The sequence below is a fragment of the Ornithorhynchus anatinus genome, chromosome 19, assembly GCF_004115215.2.
Source record: "Ornithorhynchus anatinus isolate Pmale09 chromosome 19, mOrnAna1.pri.v4, whole genome shotgun sequence".
Taxonomy (NCBI): Eukaryota; Metazoa; Chordata; class Mammalia; order Monotremata; family Ornithorhynchidae; genus Ornithorhynchus; species Ornithorhynchus anatinus.
Window position 1 is genome coordinate 26801461 of NC_041746.1, and position 6716 is coordinate 26808176.

General features: G+C 47.8%; 1 long non-coding RNA gene and 2 other non-coding genes across 4 annotated transcripts; all 3 read right to left on the reverse strand.

Annotated features, from left to right (window-relative positions):
- Positions 1 to 610: 610 nt before the first annotated feature.
- LOC103170719 lies at positions 611 to 3158 on the reverse strand. 2 transcript variants are annotated; one of them, XR_003753591.1, is made up of 5 exons: positions 3085 to 3158; positions 2518 to 2606; positions 1640 to 1786; positions 1276 to 1308; positions 611 to 1008 (listed from the first exon to the last, which is right to left on the reverse strand). It is a non-coding gene; the product is annotated as an uncharacterized LOC103170719 (long non-coding RNA). The 2 variants fall into 2 exon arrangements; XR_003753592.2 differs by lacking the exon at positions 2518 to 2606 and having other exon boundaries at positions 3085 to 3115.
- Positions 1145 to 1216, reverse strand: LOC114805793. Its single transcript, XR_003753816.1, has one exon. It is a non-coding gene; the product is annotated as a small nucleolar RNA SNORD50 (small nucleolar RNA).
- LOC114805801 lies at positions 1463 to 1534 on the reverse strand. The gene has a single exon (XR_003753823.1). It is a non-coding gene; the product is annotated as a small nucleolar RNA SNORD50 (small nucleolar RNA).
- Positions 3159 to 6716: the final 3558 nt, after the last annotated feature.

A 6716-nucleotide genomic window follows, 5' to 3' on the forward strand; every position in this document is an offset into this window, starting at 1 on the left:
TTTGTGATGAGCACTGTAATGAACCCCCAGAAGCATATGATACATATTGTTAGGCACGTTCCCCATCCATGGTGAGCTTGCAATCTAGAGGGACATTTTTACTACCTAAAAACCAATTTACTGAAGCGTTAAGATGAACTCACCCATGTACTTCCAGACAGAAATACAGGCAAGGATTTCATTGAAGTTTAGAACTGAAATCCTCTTCAAAGTACACACACCCTACCCTCTATATGCATTACTTTAATGCATATAATGCAAACTCCTTTACAATTAGGAATTTCCCTTCTCAAAATGGAGATAAAAGTTTGAGTTCCTAGGGAAGTGTGTGTATGTGTACCCATCTAGATACTAAGAGGTTCTTAATTTGTTCTACCTGAAGAGCAGTTAAATCTCCCCTACTAGTCTGAGGGGCAGTTGGACTAGCTGAAATGAGATAGCTAGGAAATGTGCCTGAGTTAGCGATATGGCCCCTAAGCAACACTTCTAAGTTGTCCAGCACACCGGTACAGTGACTATACAGAACAAAGGAAGACCAGATAATTGTAGGGTGTTCCCTACACCACCAAGTTACTGCTTTTGTTTTAGTGAGTAAGACAAGCAGGTCTCATCTGGGTGCTCACCTTAACTTTATTCAACAGCAAATCACCATTCAGGTCTGGGTAAGGTACTAATAGATCTCACCCTTTTCAGGGAATCCTGTTACTGCTTTTCCCCTTCAAAGTACTCTGAATACATAGTAAGAAATACAAACACTCCCAAATAGATGGCGCATGCCACACATTATCCCTAGATGCAGAACAAAGCGTCAGACTTTCAGAGCAATCACAGACGATAGCTTTCATCTTTCAAGGAGCTTCAGAACTGCAGCAGCAGTTGAGCCCACATGGTAATCCCACAAAATCATTACACTGTCTAGGCATTCCCACAACAGCATAAAAGCTTCACTTCAGATGCCTTATTTCCAGTCGCCATCCAGTCATGATGCCGATGTAACGATTCACAGCCCTGAAAGGAGAAGACATTCTGAATGAGCTGTTTGGAGCAAGGAATCAGACCATTTTCTCAATCAGGCAAGACTAATAGGAAAATCAATCAGATTCATGGGATATAATGCAATATGACATTTGGCTGTCTTGGTCTTATCTCAGAAGCCAGATCCGTTTGTGTTTTTTTTCAACAGGAGTTCAGGTTCGGGATAGAATCATCACAGACAAGACCAAGTAATTTAAAAGCATCTTGCTCTGCCAAGAAACAAGTCAAAAGGGTACTTACATTTAGTCTCATCCACTTGCACCTCCAATTTCACTGTTGACAAAAAATGACCAGAACCAAGTTAACTTTCTGCTGGTGGGTTAAGCACAGCCTGTGCATGGTTTCTTTACATCTCCCACAAACGATGATAAGGGCACTTTGTTTCTCCCTCTAAGAATAAGCCTTTTCATTTCTTTCAAGGAGTGGTTTCTCAGATGCCAGATCCGTATAATAGTGTTTTCATCAAGAAGTCAGGTTCGGGATATGCTCATCACTGATTGTACCACCTCCTTTTACCCACTGAATGGTGCCTTAAAACCTCAACTCTGTTAAGATCACTGTTTCATTAAGCAAATTCCACCAAAACAAAGATTAGCAAAAATACCTCAATTGGGGGGGCGTCCTCCTTAGTACCGTGGGTTGCTATTGCTCAGATTTTGGGCGCCACTTCCCAAACCTGTTCTCAGGTATCCTCGAATTTGAGACTACCGTGCAGGGCATACTCTTCCACCTCCGAGGCTTTCATAGTCACCTAAAAGCAAAAGCCAACAGCTTTCACCATCATTTCCATTTCACAAAGGGATCCGATCCCCCCGTGGCCGTCACCCCAGGACATGCAAGCTACTTGATCCGGAATCCTAAATTAAGCCAGTACCCCCTTCTCTGTTGTGCACCGTTTATTTCGTTCACATACCATGGCATCTACAAATCCTAAATTAAGGCAGTACCCTCCCCTTTTTTTGCACTGTTTATTCTGTTCACATACCTTGGCATCTCCAAATCCTAAATTATACCAGTATCTCTTTTTTTGCACTGTTTATTCCGTTCACATACCATGGCATCTCCAAATCCTAAATTAAGCCAGTACCACTTTTCTTTTTTGCACTCTTTATTCCCTTCACATACCTTGACATCTCCAAATCCTAAATTAAACCAGTGCCGCTTTTCTTTTTTGCACCGTTTATTCCGTTCACATACCTTGGCATCTCTAAATACTAAATTAAGGCAGTACCCCCTTTTTATTTGCACTGTTTATTTCGTTCACATACCATGGCATCTCCAAATCCTAAATTAAGCCAGTACCCCTTTTCTTTCTTGCACTCTTCATTTCGTTCACATACCATGGCATCTCCAAATCCTAAATTAAGCCAGTACCCCTTTTCTTTCTTGCACTCTCTATTTCGTTCACCTACCTTGGCATCTCCAAATCCTAAATTAAGCCAGTACCTTTTTTTTTTTTTGCAGTTTATTTCGTTCACCTACCTCGTCATCTCCAAAAGAACATGGCTGTCTTTCGTGCTCCAAGACGATACGTGACCCACGGGGCCCAACCGACCATGCCTTGGCCATGCCTGCAAGCAAAGAGGTGGCTGCAACCCAGGACAAACCAACAAACGGTGCAAACTCCCATGGGCGCTATTTGGTAGCCTCCCAAGCAAGGCTCTTTCCTCAAATATTCCCTGAGCTCGGGGGGGGAATAGACTGGCCGGGGGGGGGTCGCATACATAGGCCCCAGGGTCGTTTCGATCACCACGCGGTCGAGGGGAGGGGCAAGAGACCCCCCCCGCTCCCGGCATGCACCTCGCCCGCGGCCCCGCCCAGGTTGCGGCCGCAAAGCACGCTGGGATCCCCCCCCCCACCTTGGCCGCAGAGAAGCACCGGAAGTCCACTTTGTTAACCGCCCCTCGGCTACTGTTTGAACCCCCCCCCCTCACATTCTACCGGCCTCTCACAGTACTCGTCCTAACCTTAACAGACTCCCACCGCGCCTCCCGATCACCCGGCCTGACCGCCCCCACCCCCGCCCTTGCAGCGCGGCCGCCAACTCACCCGCGGGGCGCAGGCGCGGCCCTCCCGGAAAAAGAACGAGCCGCGCGCCCGGCCGCAGCTTATATAGCCCGGCCGGCCCCAGAACGAGGCGGCCCCGCCCCTTCCCCCCCTCCCCTCCGCTCATTGGACGGCGCCTGAGACGGGGCCGCGCCCCTCGCCACGAGGCGGGCCCAGCGACGCACGCCGCCGTCGGGGGGGGCGCGCGCGCGGGGGCGCGCGCGCTCGACGCCTCGAGCCCCGGGGAGGGGGGGGAGGGGGGGCGCGCGCCTGCAGGCGCGCGCCCCCCCACGTGCTCTGCTTTTTCCCGCGCGGGAACTTCGGTCAACTGCCAGTGGAGGCCTATGGGGCGACAGGCCTGTCAGCCATGGCGACTCCCCTCAGGGACCGTGTCAGCTCCTCTGAGGCGCCAAACCCTTCACTCCCCCACCCCTGCTGTCCTTTGGGACGCCACAATTCAAACTTTCTAACCGAATAAAAAAAACCCCCAGCGTGGCTCCTCTTTGAAGAAGCCAGAGGTCATGGGTTCCAATCCGCCCCCCCCCCCCCAGCCTGTCAGCTGTGTGACTGTGGGCCAGTCCCTTCATTCATTCATTCAATAGTATTTATTGAGCGCTTACTACGTGCAGAGCACTATACTAAGCGCTTGGAATGGACAAGTCGGCAACACTTCTCTGGGCCTCAGTGAGCTCGTCTGGAAAATGGGGGTGAAGACTGGGAGCCCCACGGGGGACAGACTGTTTACCTTCCATCTCCCCAGAGCTTAAAACAGTGCTTGGCACATAATACATGCTTAACAAATACAAACATTATTATATTATTCTAATCCCAGCTCCACCACCTGTCAACTGTGTGATTTTGGGCGAGTCCCTTCACTTCTCTGGGCCTCAGTGACCTCATCTGGAAAATGGGGATGAAGACTGGGACCCCCACAGGGGACAGAGTGTTTACCTTGTATCTCCCCCAGGGCTTAGAACAGTGCTTGGCACATAGTAAGCATTTAAATACAAACATTATTATATTATTCTAATCCCAGCTCTGCCACTTGTCAACTGTGTGATTTGGGGCAAGTCGCTTCACTTCTCGGGGTGTCAGTGACCTCATCTGGAAAATGGGGATGAAGACTGTGAGCCTCACGTGGGACAACCTGACCCTGTATCTACCCCAGTGCTTAGAACAGTGCTTGGCACAGAGTAAGTGCTTAACAAATACCAACATTATTATTATTATTATTGTTCTCTGGGCCTCAGTGACCTCATCTGGAAAATGGGGATGAAGCCTGGGAGCCCCACCGGGGACAGCCTGTTTACCTTGTATCTCCCCAGAGCTTCGAACAGTGCTTGGCACATAATAAATGCTTAACAAATACAAACAGTATTATTATTATTATTCTAATCCCAGCTCCACCACCTGTCAGGTGTGTGATTTTGGGCGAGTCCCTTCACTTGTCTGGGCCTCAGTGAAGTCATCTGGAAAATGGGGATGAAGACTGAGACTCCCACAGGGGACAGACTGTTTACCTTGTATCTCCCCCAGGGCTTAGAACAGTGCTTGGCACATAGTAAGCACTTAACAAATACAAACATTATTATTATTCTAATCCCAACCCTGCCACTTGTCTGTTGGGTTACCTTGGTCAAGTCCCTTCACTTCTCTGGGCCTCAGTGACCTTGTCTGGAAAATGGGGATGAAGACTGGGAGCCCCATGTGGGGCAGACTGTTTAGCTTATATCTCCCCCAGGGCTTAGAACAGTGCTTGGCACATAGTAAGCACTTAACAAATACCAACATTATTATATTATTCTAATCCCAGCTCCGCCACCTGTCAGCTGTGTGACTTTGGGCGAGTCCCTTCACTTCTCTGGGCCTCAATGACCTCATCTGAAAAATGGGGATGAAGACTGGGAGCCTCATGTGGGACAACCTGATGACTCTGTATCTACCCCAGCGCTTACAACAGTGCTTGGCACATAGTAAGCACTTACCAAGTACAAACATTATTATATTATTCTAATCCCAGCTCCGCCACTTGTCAGCTGTGTGATTCTGGGCGAGTCCCTTCACTTCTCTGGGCCTCAGTAACCTCATCTGGAAAATGGGGATGAAGTCTGGGAGCCCCATGTGGGACAGCCTGTTTACCTTGTATCTCCCCCAGGGCTTAGAACAGTGCTTGGCACATAATAAACGCTTAACAAATACAAACATTATTATTATTATTATTCTAATCTCAGCTCTGCCACTTGTCAGCTATGTGACTTTGGGCAAGTCACTTAACTTCTCTGGGCCTCAGTGACCTCATCTGTAAAACGGGGATGAAAACTGTGAGCCCCACGTGGGACAACCTGATCACCTTATAGCTTCTCCAGAACACTCCTTTGCACCTAGCAAGTGATTAACAAATGCCATTATTATTATTATTATTTAACTACTCTGTGTCTCAGTTACCTCATCTGGAAAATGGGGATTAAGACTGTGAGCCTCACGTGGGATAACCTGATCACCTTAGAGCCTCTCCAGGGCTTAGATCAGTGTTTTGCAAATAGTAAGCACTTAAAAAATGCCATCATTAATTAATTCCCTTCGGGACCGAGAGAGGCCTGGCATCTTGGGCAGTGGCCAACCCTGGGCCGTGTCAAAACCAAAAAACCAGGGGCCTGGCACCTCAGAGGGCCAAGGGAGAGGTCATCAAGGGTTTTGGCCCCAGGGGAAATCCAGGTTTTCCTGGAGTGTCCACTGAACGAAAAGGTGCTTTTCGCATTTTCATTTCCATCCCTAACCACCGCACAAGCCGGGGAGGAAGTGTGCGTTGGCAAATGTTGGCAAACACTTAGTATAGTGCTCTACACGTAGTAAGTGCTCAATAAATACGATTGAATGAATGAATGAAATGTAAACACGACCACTTATAAAATAATAATGTTGGTATTTGTTAAGCACTTGCTATGTGCCAAGCACTGTTCTAAGCGCTGGGGTAGATACAAGGTAATCAGGTTGTCCCACAGAGGACTCACAGTCTTCATTCCCCATTTTACAGATGAGGCAACTGAGGCACAGAGAAGTTAAGTGATTTGTCCAAGGTCACCCAACTGACAAGCAGTGGAGCCAGGATTAGAGCCCATGACCTCTGACTTCCAAGCCCGGGCTCTTTCCACTGATCCACGCTGCTTCTCAGTGAGCCAAAAGTGAGCCTGTCATTGGGCAGGGATTGTCTCTATCTGTTGACAAATTGTACATTCCAAGCGCTTAGTATAGTGCTCTGCACATAGTAAGCGCTCAATAAATGCTATTGAATAAATGAATGAATGAAAAGTGAGCCAAATGTTGGCGGCACCCACTTCGATCTGGAAGATTTAGAAGTTCACACCTCTAGAGTTTTCGGCACCCCGAATCCTACCCCAGTAGCCACTATGTATTTATTGATTTATTTCCTCAATCTATTCTCTAATTCACTTTCCCACACTCTTACAATTACCACTTAATACTAGCAATAATGGTATTAAGGGCATACTACACAAGCACTGGGTTAAGCACTGAGGTAAATGCAAGATACATCAGACGTATCTGTTGCCGAACTGTATATTCCAAGCTCTTAGTACAGTGCTCTGTACATAGTAAGCGCTCAATAAATACGACTG